We start from the raw sequence: 26,257 nt of genomic DNA, 5'->3' as shown, positions 1-26,257 counted from the left end.
AATTACCATTCCCTACTGATCAGAAGGGAATAAGGGGTTTTCTGGGGCACGCCGGATTTTATCGAAGATTTATCAAGGATTTCTCCAAGATCGCCCAGCCCCTTACTAGATTACTTCAGAATGACGTGGAATTCATCTTTGATGAGCAATGCAAGGCTGCTTTCAACCTTCTCAAGGAAAAGTTGATATCCGCACCTATCATAAGGGCTCCTGACTGGAACCATCCGTTCGAAGTAATGTGTGACGCCAGCGATTTTGCGGTAGGAGCCGTGCTGGGTCAGAAGATCGACGGGAAGAGGTACGTAATTTTTTATGCGTCCAAGACTTTAAATCAAGCCCAGCGGAATTACGATACCACTGAAAAGGAGATGCTGGCAGTGGTGTATTCTTTCGAGAAGTTCAGGCCATATTTGTTGGGATCTAAGGTCATAGTGTATACTGACCATGCGGCGATTAAGTATCTGATTGCCAAGAAGGAATCCAAACCACGCTTGATCCGATGGGTACTCTTGCTACAAGAATTTGACTGGGAGGTAGAAGATACGCGAGGAGTCGAGAACAAAGTGGCGGACCATTTGAGCAGAATAGTGCAAGATGGAAATGGTGACGAAGTGCATGATAAATTTCCAGAGGAACATTTGTGTGAGGTGATTTTGTGCCCAGAAAAATTGATTGGGAAGAAGTGTTCAAGCTTACTGGTCAGAATGATACAGCAAAAGGAAAAGAGAAGGTAGGGCAAGAGCCTTGGTACGCGGACCTGGCCAACTACCTGGTAACTGGAGAGCTTCCAGAAGTGCCAAGTGTTACCAAAGCCCAAAGAATGAAGATCAAGAGTGAAGCGAAATACTACTTTTGGGACGACCCCTATTTGTGGAGGATAGGGTCCGATCAAGTGATAAGGAGGTGCATTCCTGACTGGGATCAGCAGGATGTTTTGACCCACTGCCATTCGTTAGCATGCGGAGGACATTTCGGGTCCAAGAAGACGGCTAGGAAGATTTTGGATAGCGGCTTTTATTGGCCAACCCTCAACAAAGATGCGTACGAGTTTTGCAGAAGTTGTGAGCGTTGCCAACTGACCGGTGGAATATTTGCCCGGGATGAAATGCCACAGGTAACCGTAATAGTTTGCGAGTTATTCGACATATGGGGAATGGATTTCATGGGGCCTTTCCCTTCATCCTATGGGAATCTGTATATCCTAGTTGCTGTAGACTACGTCTCCAAATGGGTGGAAGCCAAGGCCACAGGCACGTGTGAAGCCAAGGAAGTGGCCAAATTCTTAAAGAGTCATATCTTCAGCCGATTCGGTGTGCCCAGGGCGATCATATCCGATCAAGGTACACACTTCTGTAATCGCACAATTGAAGCTTTAATGAAGAAATACGGTGTGCACCATAGACTATCCAGCCCTTACCATCCGCAAGCAAATGGTCAAGCAGAAATCTCTAACCGCGAAATAAAGAAAATTTTGGAGAAGACGGTGAACACTTCTAGGAAGGATTGGAGTGTAAGGTTAGAGGATGCTCTCTGGGCGTATCGAACAGCCTACAAGACTCCCATAGGCATGTCCCCTTACCGGATTGTCTTTGGAAAGATGTGCCATTTACCAGTTGGAATCGAGCATCGAGCATACTGGGCAGTACAGAAAGTGAATATGGATGCTACAGCCTGTGAAGAGGAAAGGAAGCTGCAACTGCAGGAGCTTGAGGAACTTAGATTGGAGTCATTCAATTCCGCCATGTGGTACAAAGAACGAACTAAATTATGGCATGATCGAAATCTGAGGACTAAGGAGCTCCATGTTGGCCAGAAAGTACTACTCTTCCAGTCAAGATTGAAGCTTATGCCAGGGAAACTCAAGTCCAAGTGGACAGGACCTTACATCATAACTGCACTCCGGTCCAACGGGGCAGTAGAAATTTCAGGGAGTTTTTCTAACTCTGAACCTTTCATAGTAAATGGGCATAGGTTGAAAATATTCAGGGATAATAGCGAGGTGGGTGTAGTGGATGAAATTCCACTACAGCCACTTACATCGGTTTCATACTGATCAGTAAGATAGGAATTTGCAATTCCGCGCGGCCAGTTTCCCTTTGAGAATAGTATGCATATACTGGCCAAGTTGAATTCCAAATTACCTAAGAAAGTTGTAAATATTGTAAATACGTAATTAATTTTTGCACGCTAGATAATTCCAAAAAATCCAAAAAAATATTTTCGGGCCTTAATTTTAATTTGAAGTGCGCATTGACCAAAGGATTGCTTATCTGGTGCTATTTCAAAATGTTATTTAAGTGCCAATTTAAATTAGTCTCCTTTTTTAGGCAAGTAGAGGAGGAATTATGAAAAGGACGAAAATTTGAATTAAAGCTTGTGTAGCTTTTGCAGGGTGACAGCAAGAGAAATGGCGCGTGAGCAGAGGGAAAAGACGCGCGGACCAATCAGAGGCCAGCAACCTTAACCGCCCTTCCCGTCTGAAACGTCGCGACCGGCTACCGCTAATAACCGGTTACAACCACCTGCAACTGCTCTCTCTCACCCGAATTAAACTTACCGTCTCAACCCTTTCCCCTCACAAACCCTCATTTTCAATTCGCTTTCAAGAAATCCTTGTCCATCTCTCTCGCGGAAACATCATTCTCAACCCTCAACCCTACCTTTTCACCACTAAATCGCAGATTTCCACTCATGGGGAAGAAAGCTTTCGCCCGGAAAATCAAACCGCGCCGCCAAGAAACCCAGGAGGCACAACCACAGCAAAATCCACCGCCACCCGCACCGACCGCTCAGCCACCACCTAGGATTTCCATGGATGCCATGATGGCATTTCTTCGTCAACAGGACCCTACTCGGGACTGGACGGCGGAATTGACTGGTTTTGATCAAATGGGGGGCGTAGGAACCACACCCAGTGAACTCCCGCCTGCGCCGGACAGTCATGCAGCAAATTCAGTGCCGAATTCGGCAGAGCTCGATGCTATCACCGCACATTACGACTCCGACTCTGAGGAGCGTACGAAAAAGTCGAGTCAAGGCAAGACAACTCCGGAGGGGAGCGAAGGAACAGAGAAAACGCCCGAAGCGGAGCCGGTAGTTCAAGAAGTGAGAAGGCCGGAAATAGATTTGAATGAATCGGCCAGAAAACAAGGCCTAATGACAGACGAAGAATTTGACTCGATTCTGAACAGGGTCAACCAGAGAGAAGAGGACACTGCACCAATGGCTGAGGGTCTAGACCTCGCATTGGGGGCAGCAGGAAACAGGGAGAAAGCCACATCAGGAAACATACCGGAAGGCCGACCTTTCCAGTTGGTAGGAGGGGAAGGAGAAGCACCGAGTAAAGAAAAAGAGCCAGTAGATCCCCGAGTAGAAGTAGGGGATGGTAGAATGCAGGTAGGAGAGGAGGAAACAGCTGCAGAAACCAATGAGCCAGAACCGGTGGCACCTCCGGTAGTGAAGCCCAAGCCCATAAAGTGGAAACTGGTGGTGAAAGCAGACCCCAAGGCAGACTCACCTAAACCGCGGAGAATTTCGCAGAGATGCTTGGGAAAGTGGGCAGCTAGTAGGGCGAAGCCGAACACAGAGGCAGATCCCGTGGAAATCTTGAGTGAAGAGGAGAGGACCACTCCCACAAAACCTGGGGAGGAGTCTTTACCTGTTGCAGAGGAAACCGAAGCGGTCTCTCCAACACTGAGTGGCCAAGGTGAAGAGGCTGACGGGATGGCTGAGGGTCTGGACCTCGCATCCAGGTCAGTAGGCCACAGGGAGACCGGTCCTACTACCCAGTACCCATTTTCAACACAAGCTGAGAAAGAACCCCGAAGTAGAGGACGACAAAGCTGAGGAGGAAGCCAGGTACCAGATAGAAAGAAAAAGGAAAAGCCGTTGTGAAGAACAAGCCGAGTACCAAAAAACCGCGTACCGTGAACACAGACATCGTGATCACTGAGGCTGACCAGAGGACCCCATCAAACCGGCAAACACAGAGTGACAGTGAATATGAGATCAGTGAAGAATCTGAATCCGATAGCGATACGACCATGGAAGATGAGGAGTACAAGGAGCAGCAACTCCCTAACGATCATCGGGAACTATTGCATCCACCTGCAGAACCACTCCGATATAAGCGTTGGACGGTGGAGCTCACAGATGACGTGGTGGAGGGGATGCAATTTTTTGACTCCAAGGAGCTCCAATCCATCTATCGCACCAAGAACGCAAAAGGCAAGAAGGTTAAGTGTGGAAAGGTAATTCATCTCCCCTCGTTAGATGAATTGAAGGTTCGGGAATCGTTTCTCGCCCTTTTCCACGAATTGGGTTTTGAATGGCTGTTAAGGAATGAGAATTTGAATGTTCCGGTCGATTTGGCCAAAGAATTTTTCGCGACCTTTCGATTCAAGGTCACAACGGATTTGGATGTAGAGTGCATCAGTTTCAGAGTATTTGGAGGAGAGATTAGGATGAATTTGATTGAATGGACTGTTCGGCTAGGGATATGCAGTTTGGAGGAGGCCATAGGGCCCGAGTGGAGAGATAGGGAGCGGGGGATTCCCCGCAGGCATGTGGACTTTAAGCCCCAGGTAGCTTGGGAAGAGCTTACTCACCCCGGGGCAGGGCAGTTTCAGTCCACTATCTCCCGATCTATCCATCTCAACGATCCTAATCTACGCCTGGTTCAACTCTTCTTGGGTTACAACCTTTTAGGACAGTCGAATTCGGCAGTCCGGACATCGATGACGGAATTGTATCTTATGTGGTGTGCCAAGAGAGGAAAGAAGTTGCACTTAGGGTTCTGGACTACATACACATGTCACCTCATCGCTACCCACCCAGCACGGAATATTTCCCTCTGCCATATATTGGGAATCTTTGTGAGAAACAACGTCACCGTTTCAGAGGACAAAGACTTAACCCCCTTGACGATGGTGGACGCCCCAGGATTGTTTGATACCCCCTATTCGTCCGGACGAATGCGGTATACATGAGGCAAGGCGTGCCACACTTCTACGCGATGGGAGAGGAAGCTACACCCACTGCTCGGTTGACAGCAGCTCATGAAGCACCGGCACACGACCAGAGACAAGAGGGGATGGAAAAAGCTGTGGAGAAGATAGCGGAGAGAAGCAGACAGATAAGGGCAGAAATGATCGAATTGGCATCGGACCAGGAACAACGTCAAGCCAGAATGGAGAAGGAAATGGATGAAGTTAGAGAGGAGAATAAGCAATTGAAAGCAGAGATGTTCAAGCTAGCGGCAGTGATGGAAAGGATGTTGGAGAGATCTGCAGAGCAGAAGACATTGGCTCAAAAACAAGACGCTATGGAGACGTTAGTGACTACTTTGGGAGAGGAAAACCATCGATTGATCACGGAGATGGGCCGGATGGCATCCGTGATAGATGTGTTGTTGGAAGAAGTGACCAGCCGGAAGAAAGAACAAGCTACAGGAACAAGCGGCCATGGAGGCCAGAACGATGAGACCCACCCACCAGAGACAATGATAGACGAGCCCGAGGAAGAGAACGCCGAGGTGCCGGCAGCAGCCGAGGAACCGGCGAAGGAGAGTGAGGATCACACTGGAACGGAAGAGGAACCCCTGGAAAAGCAGCCTACACCACCTGCCCCACGGAGGAGCAGGAGACTTCGCTAAGACCACCCCCATCTGACCAGTTAGTTTTTTTTTCTCGTTTTTAGCTCTTCGTTTGTTTTAATTGTGTTTTGTGTGTCTAGGTAGTATAATTTCTGTTTGTGCGCAAACCCCGTTCATAACACTTAGCCTATTCTATAGTCTAAGTGTGAGAAGTTAAGGGGTTGTCTTTTGACGCATGTGTTGTGTTTTCTGTTTTTCGTAAGCATGATTGACGCACACTTAGTCCGTTGCACGGCCTAAGTGTGAGGAGTTTTGTATATATATGTGTTTTGTTGGTTGCTGTTTAGGTTTTCAAAATCTCACACTTAGCCTATTCCATAGTCTAAGTGTGAGAAGTTTTAGTTTCAATTTGTTGTTTTTGTCTGTTTGTCTATGTGTCCATCATACTGGCCATTACCTTTTCCACTTCACAGCCCTATCTGAGGGCAGACACTTGTGAAGTGGGAGGGGGGACGCAATGACCAGTATGATGAGTATGTGTATATGGGTAGTTTTTGTGTTCGTGCTTGTGTTAGTGTCCTGTTAGGTTTAGTTTTTTTATTTTGTGTGTTGATTGGGCTTAAAACTCAACCGTCTTGAGCTGACGGTGAAGGGAACTGAGGGAGATAAGACGTGCTGGAAAACCGAAACCACCCTCCCTAGTACCTCCTAGTCAGGATAGATGATGTGAGTATGAGAGAAAAGCCCATACTTAGAGCCAAGCGCGAAAGCCCTCTTAAAATGTGAGTTATAAGCTTTAAGTGGAACCACTTTCCACATATATGGAAAAGAAAGAGAGGCTGCCACAAATTGCCTAGGATGAAGTGACCACGGGTAGCAAAGACTGAAGGCAGTAGGAAACCCCCCATCTAAAAAAAAAAAAACCACCCTTAGAACCTTTTTTCCTAACTCTTTTACCCAGATAAATACCCCTAGCCACTGGGACTGTGTGTGTGCAAAGAGTGAGGCGAATGAAGCCTACTGGCCAGAAAGTTGTACAAGAAAGCAGACTCCAGCTGGGCAAGAAGGTTCGGAAGAAAATCGACCAGGGAGTTATCCCGGGTCCACAAAAAGAAAAAAAAGGGGGGGGGGAGAAGAAGAAGGAATAAGGGTGGCGAAGCCACAAAAAAAAAAAAAAAGAGAGAAGAATGTGGAGAAAAATGGTCAGAAACTTGACCACAAAAAAAAAGAGAAGGAATAAGGTGGCAAAGCCACAAGATGATACTGAACAGTTGGAGACCCAAGCCAGAAGCGCCAGCTAAAAAGCAACTGATCAAAAGCCTACAGCACACAGTTCTCCCGCATTAATAAAATAGAAATTTTGAAAACTTAGAGCCTTAGGAACATCTACCCCAAAACGCTGCAACCCAATAGCTCCATTACAAGCCTTTAAGTCCTTCAGTAGCTGCACGTGAGATCTAAGTCCGAAGCAAGTGTGGTTGAGCATATTGAGAGAATGCGGTCCTAACATTCCCGGTGAGGTATGAGAGACCGAGTGAATCTAGTGTTTGGCCGAGAGTTTGGGCGATCTTGACAAACGGATGTACTGACCAGGAAGGAATGGGGGGGTGGCAGGAGTTCAAGGCTGTCTAAGGCCGGATTGCACCAGATCCCGAGGTAAGGGATTGTTGAAAATATAGCCCAAATCTTTGTGTTTTGGTTTTATTTGTGTTTGTGTGTTTGTGTGTTTTTTTTTCTGTGTCTGACCAAGTGTTTTTCTTTGCGTCGAGTCTAGTTTAGGTAGAGTCGGTCAGGGGAGTAACCAGGCTAGAATTCGACTTATTCGTTGTTGTTTGTTCTTCACGCTTGAGGACAAGCATGTGGTAAGTGTGAGCAGTTTGATAAGTCGTATTCTAGGCCTAGGTTACTGGTCAGTATGATGTGCGTAATTGAATTATATCTGCAAAAACTAGTTGCTTAAGCGTGCAGGGTAAGCATTCTAGCCAGTAGGCAGAGTTTCAGACACTTCAAGTGAAAAGGGCGTCAGGACGATTACGTACTGACCAGTATACATGCAAATATGGCTCGAGATGGAGAATGAGGATAGCTGGGACTGCTCAATCACAATTAATAGATCACTTAATTAGGCAACTGAAAGATAGTCATACACATTAAATTAGTCATGCGGAAGCCCAAAAATTCTAACAATCTCCTACTTGGGCAACACATGACACCAAATAAATGTGTATTAACCGAATGAACGCTCAAATATGCTATCACATAGTGTATTCCAGAACAATCTTATTATCAACCATACCGGCATAATACTAAAGAGGCAGTCACCATATTTTTTCATGATTAAACCCAACAGTAATCACATATGCAAATATAATCAACAATAAATCAATTATGGAGTGTAGCATGAAAATTTCATGCAAGGTGATCATACATGCCTATTTTCAACTGGTCCTCCCAAATTCTTAATGAGATCAAACCCAAACCAAATTACAAAAGTAATGGACAAAACACAATACTTTATTTCTGTAGAGAATAACATGAGTTTATAACTTCATGTTCAAAACACAATATAGAGCAATAACCAAAATTACTCCCACTGAACGGAAGTACCCTTAAACAACATAACACCTATTTGGGCTACATGCCCATGAATGACCTTGAGTGTTAGTCCTTTAGTGAACGAATTTACTATCAAATGTGTTCATTATGCTCTATAGGTATTTGTTCATTCTGAACTTTAATTTACAACCAAGAAACTATGACATAGCAGAGCTCTTGTCGTTTGGAATACAATGCTGCAGGGTTATTGTCACAACATAACTTTAGTGGTATTTCAATACTTTTAACAATATGCAGCTTAGTGACAAAATTTCACAGTCATATTCAATAACTAGATGCCCAAAACAAGTTACGAATTATGTTGTCATGGCAGAAGTAGCTACAAGTGTTTGCTCAGCACTTCTCCACGAAATGGCTCCATAGCCAACAGACACACGTAACCTAAAATGGATCATTTACTGTATTGGCATCTAACAAAATCAGAATCAAAATGCCTAAAGATCTCTCCAAATGATCTGATTTTCTGTATGCGAGCATGTAATGCTTAGTTCTCTGTAAATATCTCATAACCCGTTTTGCTGCTTCCTAATGATCCATGTCAGATTATTGAGATATCTGCCCAACATATAAACAATTGAAACCAAATTGGGTCTAATACACACTTGAGCACACATTAGGCTCTCAATCGCCGAAGCATATGGAACCTTCTGCATTTTCTAAATCTCAAGATTTATCTTAGGGCATTGAATGAGACTAGGTTTGTCTCCCTTAGTCATAGAGGTATTTCTTTACTTGCAATTATGCATCTCAAATACTTTAGGCACTTTTTCAATATATCCCTTTTGTGACAACCGAAGAATATCTCGAGAGCTATCTCAATTTATTTCGATTCCAAATACAAAAGAGGTTATCCCAAGATCTTTCACCTCAAATTTCTTCTAGAGTGATTCTTGGTGTTGTGCAATATTCCACAAGAAGATGCATTTGCTCCCACTGAACTTGTGATACACACAACCATCAATAACATTCTTTCTGAATCCAAATGAAAGAACTACTTTATAAAATTTGTGGTACCATTTACGAGAGTCTTAATTGAGGTTGTTGAGATTGACTTTAAATGACATCATCCACATGAGATTGAATGTTTACAACATTATCATCTTGAGGTTCTTAATCTGCTTCTTCTTCAATTATAGTAATTGATACATGAACATTGTCAGAAGCAGTAATAGGTGTCTATACAGACTCCTCCTCAAAAGTAATGTTCCTTTATACATTCTTCCCCCCAAACTCAACATCCTCAAATAATACTATATATCTCATCCCAAATTAGTTCATTTTGTGGGATCATAAAATTTAAAAAATCCCAAAATTTTTCTGGATGATCAAATGAGAATATATATGCTATAGTCTTTAATGCTTCTCCCCAAAGCAAATGTGACAAAGAATAATGATAAATCATAATCCTTCACATATCTTTAAGAGTTCTATTTCGTCTTTCAGCTACACCACTCATTCTGTGCAATCCCGACATGGTGTACTAAGGGACGATCACTCTTCCAAATAGAGGACAAAAGGTCTTTGACATTGTTCACCTTAGCAGTCATTTCTATAGTAGTATTCGCCACCATGGGCCATATTTGACTCTCTTAATACCTTTGTCGAGTTGGAGCTCAACATCAGCCCTGAATATTTTGAACTTGTCTAGAACCTCAGACTTTTCATTGGTTAAATATAGGTACCCATAATGAGAACAGTCGTCTTTACTTAATATAAAATATTGTTGACCATTCCATGAAACCAAAGGGAATGAACCACAAATGTCCGTATATATCAATTCTAAGACGTCTATACCTCTGTCGACACCTAATTTCTTATGTTCGGTCTGCTTTCCTTCGATACATTGAACCAACAATCAACATCTGAAAAGATAAGTGTATTCAATATACTATCTGATACAAGCCGCACAATCCTTTATTTCGAGATATGACCTAAATACTTGTGCCATAAATTAACCAAATTCTCATTATTTAATTTGTTTTGTCCCCTTTTGATTCAACATGTAAAGCTTCTGAATATGAAGTAACATAATTGAGCATACAAAGATTATTATATGCACTTAAGGAAACAGTGCCCACAATATTAAAATTATTTGAAGGAAGAACTTTACTATTTCTGAATGAACAAGAGAAATCAAATTTGTCCAAAGCAGAAACAGAAACCAAATTCTGTCTAAAGACGGTACAATAAAGTATCCTTCAAAACCAGAATAATTCCAGTCTTTAATAACAATCTACAATGCTCAATAGTCTATACTTCCATCGATTTGTCATATATGTATCTTTCACCATCAATTGACTTTCGGTAGCTCAGACAATCTTGCGTCGATAACCTTATATGAGTAGTAGCACCAGAATCTACTCACTATATATCATTAGGGACTAGAGTTAAATTAACTTCAGAACATACCAAAATAAGAATTGTAACTTCCTATGCATGCCATGCGTGATATTTGTCACAATTCTTCTTCCTTTTATATCCATGTTTACCACAAAGGAAACAACTATCATTATCCTTATGTTGTTTCTTTTATGATGAACCCTTATTCATAGCAACATTCTCAATACACTTTTCTTAATGCCCTTTACTTAATTTCTTGAGATACTGACCAGGTGTGCAACACCAAATGCACAAGCAAGTCCTTAGAATTCAAGCTTAAGTGAAGCAACGTCCAGAGCCTTTGTCCTAACGGCAAGGAGCTTAGACATTATTGCATGAGGTGCCGAGTTCGAGCCCTCTTGACATCAGTTGTAATTTCCTCCTATCTATAGTATATGAGTTTATTTGTAATTTTCTCCCTTATATAGGAGTTAATTTTAAAAAAAAAAGCTTAAGTGAAGCAACGCAAGACATTTTCATAATGTGATCCCTTATGTTGCCCTTGCCCTGATACTTTATTGAGATCAAGCATGCTTGTCTCAGCCTTAATATTTTTCTCAAAACGTTCCTTAATTTTTGGCAAGGTATATTCACTGCCTTAGTGATATACTTAGATGCAGTTCCTCGAAAGGCTTCTAGGATGCTAAACCCAATGATCAGTAGACTTACGCGATTCGAGTATTCCTACTTCTCGTAGTTTCTCCTTTGATAAGAAGTACTACCGTCCGTAGGAGAAGTTGGTTGCTCAATCCTTAGCGCATAATCCAGATCCATGCAACCCAGAGCAATCAAATATAATCATTGCAATCCTTAAAATTTGACCCATTCAACACTAATATATTGTTCATGTTGGAAGAAACCGCAGAAGCAGACATCATAAATGAACAGTGAACAAAACCGAAATAATTGTCATGCTCACATAATGAAATTCAAATAAGAAGGTAACATCTCGAGGTACCGGCACAACATCCATATCAAGTCTTTTGACAGTAATATGAATTTATAATTGATAACCTCATCGTAGTGATCAAACAATGATAATAAGATCGGTCAAGTAGTGTCCACATTTTGGCATCACACTACTCACATGAACATTGAATAATTATCACGTATTTATCACCACAGGTATATATGTATTCCGTGCCAAACATTAATCTTCCTTTTGGCCAACTAATATCCGCATTAAAATACACACACACATACCATCCTAACATTCGCAATAAAGAAGTCTAGACAAGAGAGGTTACTTTTGCAACGTCTAGCTTCGACTAATCTACTTTGAATATTAGTAAAACATTACGAGGTTCCGAGAACAACATCCACATCAAGTCTTTTGACAGTAATATGAACTTGTAAATGGCAACCTCCTTACAGTGGTTAAACACTGACAATAAGATCCTGTTAAGTAGCGTCCACCCTTTGGCATCACAATACTCATGAAAACTGAATAATTGTCACGCATTTATTACCACAAGTATATGCGTATCTCGTGCCAAATATTAATCTTCCTTTTGGCCGACTAATATCCGCATTAAAATACACACTCATTAGTAGAAAATAAGGAACATGAGATGTACTCGAAAATTTGAATTCAAAAATTAAACTTAAAACCGAATATAAACGCTCACAAGCGAGTCGTTAATAGCTTTCCGAAACATAGTGGCTAGCCAACGAGGCACTGGGTTCGCATACCTTGCAAACTCAGCAAGTCGTTAAATCCATACGGCCAGCCCAATAGCTCCCCAACAAATCGCTAACTCCGTACAAGATTCTGTATAATTTTTCAAAATCTGATTTTACCATAAAAATTGATAAAAAAAAATTGAATTTTAATGTTCCCAAGATCGTAAACAACAAACATAAACAGCCAAAGCAACATCAAAACAACCAAATGAATCCACGAATTCTAAACTTTATGGATTCCCCAAAACATGGGAGCACGAAAACCTTAATTGCCCAACAAGATTATACATTTTGCAAAATTAATTACCGAAACTGAAAGCACGAAACACATAATCATGAATTCTCAGTTCTTACTTTTGATTCACCATTATTCTAACTGAGATAAACACGAAACAAAAACTCAATTCATAAGCAAAAGGTCTGTGTGCGCAGACATTCAATTTCTTGTTGACCAATTAAGCAAAACTTACGAGACAAACAACATCAATCCACAAAATATTTTCGTCAAGTATGCAAAACATACACCCACAATAGCTCTCATACGTGTATGCATATCCACAATGAAATTACCAATTCAACAACCAAAGCCGTACTGGAATGCGTGCATAAACAAAACCTTAAATCAAATGAATTCACTAATTAGCAATTCTCGGTACTTGAGCAATTGTGAATTCAAATTATCAATTAAAGTTCACCAAAGTAATCAAGAATTGATTAAATTCAAAAGCCATCCACCATGAATTAATTCAATTCATTAACAATTCTTCACGGTAAACAGAAAAACAATTCAGCAAAAAAAACAGTCAACCAAATCCATAAAATACAAAACCCTAGATTTTATGGATTCACGAAACAAGCTAGAACATGAAATCCTGATTTTCCTTTTTTCCTATTCTCAAAGAATCATCAATAGAGTGGCTCTGATACCACTTGTTGGAATAATTGAGTGAACAATTACATAAAGCTCTCTATGATGATTAACCAAGAACAACGGAGAAGGAGCATAAACTGTAGAGCGGAAGCGTACCTTGATCCATAACGAATTGAAAGGCGGAATTGCTTTGTAGCGACTATGGATCTTCCAAACAATCAGAGACATTCTTCGCAACAGTAGAATACAGAGATATCAAATGTTCTTCTGATATGACCCTTTATTTTCTATTCGGTCTCTCATCAAATAGAAAATCGCATATGGTATCTACACTTATTTCCATAACAAATAAATACACTTTAGCCCAAACTTTAATCTTTAATAGATCACTTTAATGGAGCAACTGAAAGATAATCATACACATTAAATTAGTCATGTGAACGCTCTAAAGCGTTCACAATACTCCTAAATAGCCGCCGGTGCATCCTAAAATGCCGCCGGAAAAAGTTCTCCCCAAACCGCGACTCCTCCGTGAAGTAGTCCTCAAACAACCGGCGGTGTGCAGCGATGTGGTCCCGGGGTACTACAGCTCGACGATGGATGGGGAGAGGTACCACCGGCTGTAGCTGTTGCTGCAAGTGCTCTTGTACCAAATGATTTATCTCGGCGGACGTATAAGCTCTCAACTGTTCATTAATTCGACGCCTTGTGTCAGCAGCATCCCCACCACTACCACCCGCACCACTACCACCACCACTAGCCATTTTGGATCTACCGATAGAAACGTAGAGAGAGAGAAGAGAAACTCGTTAATACAAGTGGTGCGAATGAAATGAAGTTCAACGAGCTGTATATATAGAGTTTTTTTTTAAATTGAAAATTGGACGTCCGCGCACACCCGCGGATGACCTCTCGTCCGCTTGGGACGTCCGCATCCGTCTCAATCAACGCAATAGCGGACGTCCCGGTCGAACGTCCGCCGGGACATCCGCTATTGTGGATGCTCGTGTCTTTAATTTGCATTTAAAATTGATTCATTAACATATTTTTAATCTTCTTTCATGTATACGCAATAATATTAAATGCTAAAATATGCTTTGTCAAATTTAGGTTAACGTGCTAGGAGGAATAATGGAAATATTGGTTGGTAAAACTTCGTCTCCAAAGGGGAGTAAGATAATCATATGAGACTTGTAGTTTTTCAACTAGTTGATGATCGGTACATTTCACTCTTATTGAACAGGCACTTCAAAAGAGAAATAAAAATTTGATGTGCGTCAGCTAATGAGTGAAAGAATTGAAAAACTCTACTCTATATTTTCAGAAAGCTAATAGTGTAAGGAGTAATACATAAATGTAAACATGTCTTGAACCGTAAAATATTCTGATAGAAAATACTACTATCATTTATTTTAATTGAAAGTAATAGTCACAACAAAAAATGGTAACTATTTGTAATTTTCTAAAATATGAATTCTGTGGCATATCCTATACAGTTCTACTAATGATAATTTTACGCTACTACTAATATTTTCATGGGCAATAAGTAATTATTGCATGATCTCATCTGATTTTTGGCTTGGATCTCTTGGTGTTAGACGGTGTTCATTTTTTGGGCCAAGAGATATAATTTTTAAGTTACTAAGTTTTTCCTGCCAAAGGTTCATCAGATATCACTTATTCAAATATTATTGAGCCATATAAGAGTATTTATTTTCAATTTTGATAAACGTGGCCTAGTCCCATGAGAAACAGTGTACGATGAGTTCTCTTTCCTTTCCTTTTCTTTTTGTGTGCGAGAGAGAGATTTAAAAACTAGTATCTAGTACTCCCTCGGTCCCCTCTGTAGTATAGGCGTTTCATTTTAAACACTTGTTTTTAAAAAAATGATAAGAAATAGTTAAAGTGTAGAGAGGGTAAAATAAGAGAGAAAATAATACAGATAAGAGTCTTCTCTATATTATTCTATCTCTTACGTTACTTTTTCTATACTTTAATTATTTATTATTATTTTTTCAAAATGAGTGTTGAAAATGAAACGCATCTACTGCAGAGGGACGAAGAGTGTACAAAATAATGCTTTTACAAATAGTTGTAGTATAAGGTTTATTGATAGAAAAAGGGCCCTGGCCCAATACTTTTGCACTGCGCAGTGGGCTTATAAGCTAGTGTAGGCCCAGTGAATTTAGCTAAATTATCATAGTGGTGGATTTTAATGTGGATTTGAAAACTTAAATGTTTTGATTAAGTTGTCAAAAAAAAAAGAGTGATTTAAAAATTAAGTGAATAGAAATAGAGAAGAAAAAGTAGAGACAACCAACTAAGCAAGCTGAAGCCAGCTATAAAACCTTAAATCGTAGATTCCGTTTCAAATAATCTCTATTTGGGAAGGTTAACATCAATAACTGCAACTCCATTGACAACCAAAAGTTTTTTGAAATAAATAAATTACCAACTATGCAATCTACTTTACAAGATCATCATGTTGTGATGAACAAGAATGAAAAAAAATATAATAAAAAATCAAGCAAACTAGCATTGAGGTCTGTACATTTGAGGAGGATCTTCTCCAAGGACGAGAGACCTCAAAATGGCTTCACACACATCAGAATCATAAACCAGCTGATGCCCTCCATCCGGGACTTCATGATACCGAACCCAAGGCAGTTTTCCTGAGACGTGCCTCTGCAGCTGAAACGGCAGCACCTTGTCTTCGTGCCCTTGCCATATATGCACCGTGCTTTCCTCTTGAGGGTACGGATTGCACAGCTCCAACGGGTCAAAGTCCCACTTGCCAAAGGCAACGGCGTAGGGAGTCAAACACAGCTCGGTCCCTTATCTTGTTCTGCATTGGTAGAAGACACACACTCACACATCATGATCTACATAGTTCATTTGATTTTCTTTTTCATGTTTATAGATGATGATACCTGATTTAGCAATTGATAACCTGGTGTGATCTTCAACACTTCCAAGTCCTTTCGACTGAAGAATGCAGGGTTCCTATCAAGAACAGTCGACGAAGGGAACAATTTCTGTGTCAACCACCAATACAACAATCTTGGAGCATGGCTTGCAACGAAAACAGCCCACCGGGAAAGGCCCATGCGATAGTCATCTCTTGTTTGTTCACTAGGAAGAGATGGCCATTTGTAGTTTATGTAAGGAACTACTAATGCAACACCTGCTAGCCTAAACATCACAAACAGCAAGAAATTAAAATTTTCCTATATCTCAAACATCAAACCTAATTGGATCAAACAGAGTAACTACATCTACGCTACCTGTTCGGTGGGCAATCCTAGATGGGGTAGCACCCCAACGAAACCCCAAGCACGAAGAACTTTGATCCCTGCTGCAACTTATCAGCTAGTTCTTCAATGTCAGATGCTTCACTCTTTAATGATCTCTTTGGATTGGGATCACTTTCTCCATATCCAGCCCGGTCGAACAACAGAAGACATATCTTCAACTCCTCAAGTAAATCCTAGAGGCTAAATCACATCAGCAACCCCTATATAACTTCTCAATAAACAAGAAAAAAGAACTAACCATAATATCACAACAGAATCAGAAGCAAAAATTCAAGTTTCTGCTTTGTAAATAAATTTAATTCACCACAAGAAACCAACACTCGATCGTCACAACAACTACAAGCTAGAAGTCCAACAATGACTAATTATTACTCCTATTTAACATGAACATGAAAAAAACAAAGTGCATTTACACCTAGAGCAACTTTCCTAAATCCACCAAATACTAATTTCCCAAAGAAAAGAAAAAAACATAAGGGGAGAAATAACTTTACCTGAGAAGCCATGAAATTCATTTCTTTGGAGCTACCAAATCCATGAACGACAATAACTCTGTGACTGGACTTATTCATGGGGACTCCTCTCTCTGTGTAAGCCAAGAATCTGCCATCACTGAGCCTGATTCTTTTTGAGCCACAAATTTGAACATCAGTGGATGAAGATTCAGCAGTTTCAGCTGGAGGAGCAGGCAGCGTGGGCTGCTTCGACATCCCCAAACAACCCATCATCAAAATTACCACTTTCTTGAAAACCATTGCTGCCCACTAAGGACAGGAGAAAAAAAAATGGATCTTTAGCTGAAATGAATGTCTAAAATGCAGATAGCTCCGACAATAGTTTCAACTTTGAGCATATAAAATTGTTGTCGGATGGCGAAAAACAAGATTTGTTTTTGTGTACAATCGTTGTTTACCAACTATGGCTTCTAAGATTGAGGAGAAATGTGGGATGAAACTCAGCTTCCAAGGAATAGTGGGCGCCCCATACAATGCTGTCAACTTCTTTGCTGCAATAAGGCTCATTGCTGTCAATTATTTTACTACTAGCAGTATCATTTTAGGATAATCTTTCTTTTATTTTACTACTAATATTTTTCAGTGTAACTAATAGAGAAAAATCTCTCTGATTCTGCCAATTACTGTAATTTGTGAGGGACCAATGCCAACCTATGTTATCTATAATTTCAAAATTACATTGAGGTTACAAGCTAAATAGTAGTAATAGTAAATTTTTATTTTTTTAACTACTAAGTATTAATTGCGGTTGATTGTGAAAAATTAGGATTTATATGTAGTTCAATATTTAGTTTTTATTAATGAAACAAAATCATTTCAAGCATAATAAAAAAACATCATTTTGAATAACATGAGATAATTAAGAAAAATTAAAAAATTCATGATTTAATATTATATTTTCAGTCTTTATAAACTTATCAAAATTTGACCAAACTTTGACTATTTCGTAATTTAAGATTTTAAGTTAATTAAACTATTTAGGAATATTGTTACAATTAATCTTTACTTTTTATAACAGCGTAATCTTTATTTTCTTATATTAATCCAAACTGATTTATCCAAGCAATAATACCTATCATTTATCAACGTTTACTTGTAAAACTATTACACTCTTTCCCAGTCAAATTCAATTCGGCTCGGATCAAAGTATATCTTTTTCATATTTATTCGAATTCTCGGATCTTATTTATAGAATTATTCCCTGGTCTAAGAATATTCTTCGGGTGGCATTTTCTGTGGTTTTTTCAAATTTTCATTCATAAATAATTATCAAATTTTATCGATAACTATATGTGGTTCACTAGGTGATTATCCAGTCGTATCTAATGAGAAATGATATTTACATATTTTATATGAGCATTTTATATAAGCATAATTTTTGTTTGATGAATATTTAATATTATTTATTTTATTTTATATATTTAGTTTAATTTGTAAAAAGGTATTAATATTTTTAATTCTATAAAATTCATAAAAATCAAAGTTTGAATTATTCATTTTTTTTCTGGCATGGAGAATAAGAAAAATTGCATTAGATGAGTTAAGTAAATGAAAAATAAGGTAGGAAAGGAAAAAGTAGATAGATGAAAAGAGAATAAAGTAAAAGAGAGTAAAGTAAGTGAGACAAAATATGTTGAATTTTAAAAGAAATTGAAAATGATTTCATTACTATGGAACATATTAAAATAGCAAAATGACTCACTACTATGAAACATAGAGAGTATTAAACATATATCAAATGTATATGATGATATGAGGATGTATTCAGATTAATGTGCATAAAACCGTTAAAAACTAAAACTAATCTAATCAATTGATTCTTGTCATCTAATGGTCTATATTTGTGCTAGATAGAATTAATTTAAACATTAAAAAAAGCGAAAAGGTAGAAAAATAAGTTGACATTTTGAGTAGTTATTCTCATTCCATAATTCACGTCTCCCATGATTTGGTAGTTATTTTGCATTGCTTTGTTTTTCTTTTTTAATTTTAAATATATTAGTTGATTATCTTATTGATTTTGCAGCATCTTTATGCACAAATATTGTTTAAATTAAGCATATTTTCGTCATTAGCTTGATTGTGTCGAATATGGTATAATAATGTACGTAATCGGTATAATAATGTACGAAAATGATATAATAATGTACGTAAGAAGTAGTTCAATATTTTGTAGCACGTTGAATCCATACCATTTGGGTTTAGCAATCCATTGAGCTAGGTTGTAGTACCGACTCACTAAAGAAACCTTCACCAAGGGTAGGGAGATAAATCTTTTCCCATTGGGTTTAGTAATCCATTGGGCTATGGCATATTACCAACGCTTGCTTATAATTTCTGTTTTTATTGTTGTTTTTGATGTACGTAATCGGTTTAATAATGTACGAAAACGGTATAATAATGTACGTAAGAAGTAGGTTAATGTCTTGCAGCACGTTGAATCCATACTATTGGGGTTTAGCAATCCATTGGGCTAGGTTGTAGTACTTACTCACTAAAGAAACCTTCACCAAGGGTAGGGAGATAAATCCTTCCCTACTGGGTTTAGTAATCCATTGGACTAGAGCATATTACCAGCGCTTGTCTATAATTTTTGTTTTTATTGTTTGTTTTTTTATGTACGTAAACGGTATAATAATGTACGTAAGAAGTAGTTTAATGTCGTCTTGTAATGTATGAACCATACACATTAATGTACAGTTACTACTACACCCAACAATAAATAATTGAACCATATGAGAACGACTCTAACTCCTTGCCCTTAGTGAACGTTGTGCTACTGGTTGGTACTACACCCTAGCCCATGCAATACTTAACCTTTGGGGAATGGATATAACTTCTGGCCATCATCAAACAAATTTTAATCTATATTACTCAGTAGGTGACATATACATTAAAATACAATTTTCGTACATGACATACTACAACACAATAATAATGTAGCACATCTTTGAACATCTTTAATGTTAGTCGTTGCGCTAATGCAATGAGCATGTCGTTGTCCAAGTCGTCCTCGTAATCGATTCTTGCACTCGTTGGCCTATTCAGAAACATATACAATGCAATATCAATTAATGTACATTTATGGCTAAATTATGTAATGGAACAATGATGTACAGATGTAACTAAATGATGTAATAGAACATGATGCATAAAATCAGGCTTAATTGATGTACTAAACTATCTAAATAATGTTTTTAAGTCATATACAAGTATACATGTGTAATGTAACATTGTTTTACACACAAATGTACAGAATTTTTGTATGCAAAATATGTATATACCGTCTAACATATTATGGCATTTTATAACAAAAAAAAAACAAACAAATGATGTAACATCAGAGTGAAATAATGTACCAATATGTGTGAATAATGTATACAACCCGAAAATAATGTACAACATCAGAATGAAGTGATGATGAACAATATCTGAATCAATGTTAAACAAAAGAACAAAAAACACCAAAAATCTACAAAATCAAAACGAAAATTACAGAAAATCACTAATTACCATAAGCTCAATCGTGAGTAGCGAAATCACGATTCACGGAATAAGCAGCGCAGACTGAAAATTGAGAAATCAAGAGAGTGATTAGAGTGGAAATTACCTGCTTTCGTTGTCTGCAGAAAAGACTGGATGATTGTTTGCTCATCGTCACAAAAAAAACCATAAACCGACGAGATATACAGAGACTGCGGCCTACTGTGTATTTCACTTCGTCTTGACGGCGATAAATGGAGGAGAAAACTGTTTTTCTTCGCGAATTTAGGGCGGCTAGGGTTTTGGTGGTGAGTAGAATTGAGGGAGACGTGAGAGATGAAATGGGGAGAGAGAATGGTGTCAATTGCTATTAAGAATCAGAATCATAATTTACACTGAAATCATGGAGTTTCAATTTTAAAAATGACTTATATAATTCTTGTATACAATTTTGCCCTTTGATGTACGAAACTAGTATCATAATGTACCGACTAACATTTAATCAAAGCCATTAGATTAATAGATCCAATGGATTATATCAGTCCTATGTTTTATACTAGGGGGTAATAAGGAGGGTAATGCACCCCTGATGATATGTTCATATATAATATAATACAAGAGTAGGAGTATGATCAAATACAAACCCTCTATAATACAAACTATACAAACTTTAATCCTACCCACTCTATACAAATTAATCTACTTTTAATATATAAGATATTTCTAATGTCAACATTTCCTACAAATCTGTCAACAAAGGGTTTATATGGAATTTGATTTTTTCATCAGTTACAACACTCCCTAATTTCATGCTAATCTGCCATATTATTAAGAGGAATTGAATGTAACAATTTAACTCCTAAACAAGTCAATTATGCGTCCCTAATTTATCTCCAACCTCCCAAACTACCATTATTATCATTTTTGGAAAGAGATTAGCGTAAAACATTAGTAATTTCTGTGAGTAGGAGCATGTACAATTATCAACATTAGGAAAGAGATTACATTCAGCCAAAAAATTGTATTAATCATTCATTCATGAAATATCAAATATTTTCAGAGACGTAGTTCTTCAATAAATCTTCTCCGATTGAAATTGATCTCCTAAATCTTCTCCGGCATTCTTCTCCGGTGGAAGTTTTATCCGGCGTAAGCTTTGCGTTGAATGGAGATGTCTTACGAAGCTTAAGGTATTTTTCATGCTAAAATACAAAGAGACGTGTATCATAATGATGAAACCAATGACTATTATGTTGGATTTTTTTTACGTTCGTTGATGAATGAGGTTGAGTAGTGAGTTACATTTCGAATTTGTTGATGTCCCTGTGATGAATATGGTGACGATTTTACGGAGTGAAATTTGTTGAATATTCTCTGCTTTTTGATGCTTGAGTTGATGCTCTATACATAATCTGTCATCACTTTACGTTTCTGTTATAATTTGTTCTTTTCTGGTGTCATTCTTTGATGATATTTTGCTCTGTTAATTCTCCATATATTGACATCTTAATCTCCCATATATTGAAATGTCAACAAGAAATCTAATTCAGATACAATCTATGGTCTACGCTTAATGTCAAGACATGTCAACAACAGATTCTAATTCACAAACAATGCTCAATGTCAAGACATGTCAACAACCGATTCTAATTCACAAACAATGATATATGCTCAATGTCAACTAAATATCAACACGTCGATGGCATTAATGCAATAAATGAATAACATACCACTAGGAAAACTATTGGACCGCTAAAAACTTTGGACTTGTTTTTCTCCCACAGCTCGTGTGTCCTCATCAGATTGTCAAGCAAGTACTGACACCAACTATGCTTCTTTATTTTCTGCAAATCATCGAGAATATTAACAATTCGGGTTCTGACATAGCCGCAGGGTGATGTCTCTATCAGAGCAGTCTCCATCAGCAGTAAAAATATTTTCTTGAACAGTGGACCCCCCAGTTTCTTGCAGCTTCCTCTTTTCTAGCACCTTCGTCTGCATAACATGTATATCAGCATCCTGCTCAAGTGGTATGGTTTCAAGGTATTTGATGTCGATCATTATGTCACATCGATCAAATGTAATCCCCCATTTGGGAAACCAAAGATAGCTCAACATCTTTCGCGTCAATGGCGACCTCATCACCATTAGGTAGCTTAAGACTGCACCGTAGGTGGTTAAACTGCTCCAGTAGCCGATAGGCTAATGTTGCTGGAATACTCGCCACGGCATACTCGAGAAGACCACTGAAGCCGAGCTGCCTGACAGGAGTTTTCTATTTTTCATTGAGAGACTTCAGGATGCGCAAGAAAAAACGCGTTGTTCTCTTGATCCGTAGGCTTGGTCTCTTGGCATAAATAAGTAATGTCAAGGAGAATTGTACTAAGCAAATTGCAAAAGACCAGGGATTTATAACAATGTCAACATCAAAATTTCAGAACAGAACGACAAAATGTCATTCTACCATGTCACCATACACAACAAGCCAAGCAATGTCGATACAAGAAATTACAAGAGCAAAACAAAACAATACACTAACATGTTGTTTCCATTCCCAGATAAATTATCACCACGAAATTGTACTAAGCAAATTTCAACACCCATTTTGCAAAAGCATCAGTATTACATTTCAGTTACTAAGCAAATTTCATCACCCACAGGCTTAAATATCAGCCTCCCAACAACATACACACCAAACCAAGCAATGTCAATACGAGGAAATTTCAAGACCCATTATCAAAAATGTCGACAGCAATGTCAACACCCATTATAAAAAATGTCAAAAATGTCAGCAACACAACATCCACAAAAATTCACAATACTACTAAGCTATGCCAATTTTGTATACTACTTACACCTCAGCATCACCTTACAGGTACCCACAAAATAAAAAACCACCAACAATAAGAACTAGGGTTTTACCCTGGAAAAACAGAAAAAAGGTGTACGAAATAAACAATACATAATCTAAAGAATAAAATACAAATATTGCAGTGAAAACGAAAAGAAGAAACAATTTCGAATCTTGATTCAATAGAAAAACCGTGTCAATCAAATTAGGAACATATGAAATCTGTAAATCCAAAACTTAACAACACCCATTATCCAAAACTTATCAACACTCATTATCTAACTTATGAAACGTGTGCTAGGTTTTTGGCCAATAAAACGAACAAATAAACGAAATTAAATTTCAATAAAGAGTGAAAAAACAGATTTTGGCAGGAAAATCAAACAAATACCAGGAGTACAAATGTGATCGGGTGTCGCCTCCGTCTCGGCCAGCGGCGAGCACCCGTCTCGGTCGTGTCGACCGTCAGGTGCCGACACGTCTCGGCCCAGCGTTCCATCGGGCGGCTCGAGCTCTCGGCCAGCAGAGCGTACGGTGGCGCGCCTGCTCTCGGCCAGCTCCGACCGCCTGTCTCGGCATCTTCGATGCGCCGGGTGGCGCGCGCTCCAGGCCAGCGGTTCGCGCGACAGCGCAGCTGCTCTCGGCCAGCATCCGTCTCGACCCTTTTGCCTAGGGTTCTTGGCCTGGTGGCTTAGCACCTCGGCATGTTCTCAGTCGAACTGGCGTGCCACACCTTCCACCGTGTCGATCTCGACACGAGCTCCATCTAGGGCGTGTGGTCTCGGCCAGCGGCGTGCACGAGCCCATTCTCGTCTGCACGTCGCCCCGTGATCGCGGTTCCCTGGCTCCCACTATCTCGACTACCCTACCTTGATCGCGCGTGGTGCTATCCGTCTCGGCGCGAGTGCCGACGGATTGCACGTCTCGTACGATCGAGCAATTCAAGTTCTTTGATTCGATAGTTCTTGAGTTCATCATGCATAATAAATTAAACAAAACACCAAGAACATGCTTCGCAATCAAATAATACATGCATACATGAATTTCGCGAAATTTAAATCCAAATAATTAGAGCCAAAGACTGGCTCTGATACCAATTGAAGGGGTTGGCAGCGGAAGCGTGCATGAAGTCCGATCACATAAATTTGATCTGTTTAGCAGATTATTTAGACAAATTCTATTCGCGTAATTATCACATGTATCATGCTCATAACTTGAATTAAAACATGCTTTAGCATATAAAATCCCTAAAACATGCTCACTACGGAATTAGCCAATTTACCTCGTTGATTCAATCAAGAATCGATGATGGCTTGCTCCGTCTCCACGTGAAGATCTTCAGTACTCGACCTCTAATCTTCTGACAGGTGTCTGAAGAGGTCTACGAGGTGCGTAGGTGTCGTTCAAGTGAGGATATATCCTACTGGCAGGATAAAGATCCTAACTAAGCCTAGACCTCGTCTTCAAAGATTCCTCAACCCACTTCTACTGATCAGTATAGTGGAGGTAAGGGTCGAATCCCACAGAGATGGTGCGTTTAAACTACTGCGGTGATGTTTTGGAGGGTTGGTTAGCTACCACGCTCGGGTTGAGTTTCTACCTAGGCGAGTAATTAAAGGGTGACGTCCTACTGACTAGGATGGGGGAGCAGATCATGGAATGCAACTGTGTACGTGGAAATGAGGGGACATGGTGTAACAGAAATTGTTTGGAAAGGACGGTATTTCTATTTTTGGCTAAACAGAATATTCAGAGTGTAGTGGAGGTAGTGGTGACTAGGCTGACAGATCTGCAGGTACAACCAGAGGTGAAGGACAAAAGAAAGCAAAAGTAAATAAAAGTAAGGTGGTCCCCAATCTGGATGTGGACATCGTCTTCTCCAACAACACAACTTAAACTCAGATAACAATTCCAGATCCAACCCGGCAAACGCAGATTAACAACTCGCGAACACAGATCTAAAACTAAGAAATCAAATCTGAAATCAAACACTGAAACTGGACTTCTGCATGCTGGTCAACATGAAAGATCGATTCAGAAAATAAAACGAAGCCTTGCATGCAACGATCTACTTCCAGATCAAATAGTACATGTTTACCTATCCTAAAGAAATTTGTTACGTAACAGAATTTAGAGATTTAGCACTTAAAACACCGAGAAATCTTAGATCTAAGCTAACTAGACAAGGAAAGAAAAGAACACTACAATGAACGAAACGGAAATCAACTTCATAGCATTAACACGTTCGGATATCCAAGCAAGCATTTCAAAACAACAAAATCCCAAAATGTAACAGAAATCCAACGTAAAGACGGAGAACTAATTAAACTACGAAAGCAATTTAAAGATTGTTTGCCACTCCGGGCGATAAAATCTCTGACTGGAACTACGATCTAGCTAACTGGAACGGACGATGGCTGGAACTCGGGAACATTCTGAACGTCAGGTGATCATGGCTCGGCGAGGCAAGAAGTGGACACGGCTGAAAGACTGAAATTACCGAGAGAACTCTCTACCTAAGGATGATGGTGAATTCCTCCCGGATGCTCCTTCTCTCTCCAACTTGGCTACCTTTTATAGGGAGGCTACCCTTGATTTTTAGGGTAAATCCTCGCTGCAATTTGACTTCTTTGCCCTTAATTGTGGGTAATCCGTCCCAGCTATCCGTCTTCTTCATCTCAACCCGTTTTAGCACGTATACGGATCAGTATGAGACCATGCTAGCGCTTTTTCTACCCGAACACTCCGGAACTTCCCTACTGGCCAGAACACTTATCCTGCACACTTTGAGCAACTGCTTTGCAAATATAATCATTTTAACCTGTCATACTGACCAGTAACCGAGGCCTAGAATACGACTTATCAAACTGCTCACACTTACCACATGCTTGCCCTCAAGCGTGAAGAACAAACAAAAAGCAATAAGTCGCATTCTAGCCTGGTTACTTCCCT

The 26,257-nt window shown here is 39.4% G+C and overlaps 1 pseudogene; it reads right to left on the bottom strand.

Moving 5' to 3' along the window:
• Positions 1–15,674: 15,674 nt before the first annotated feature.
• LOC121774050 lies at positions 15,675–17,416 on the bottom strand (annotated as a pseudogene).
• Positions 17,417–26,257: the final 8,841 nt, after the last annotated feature.

The sequence above is a fragment of the Salvia splendens genome, chromosome 2 (assembly GCF_004379255.2).
Source record: "Salvia splendens isolate huo1 chromosome 2, SspV2, whole genome shotgun sequence".
Classification (NCBI taxonomy): domain Eukaryota; kingdom Viridiplantae; phylum Streptophyta; class Magnoliopsida; order Lamiales; family Lamiaceae; genus Salvia; species Salvia splendens.
The sequence above is the reverse complement of the archived record's forward strand: the minus strand, read 5'-3'. Positions and strand labels throughout refer to the sequence as shown.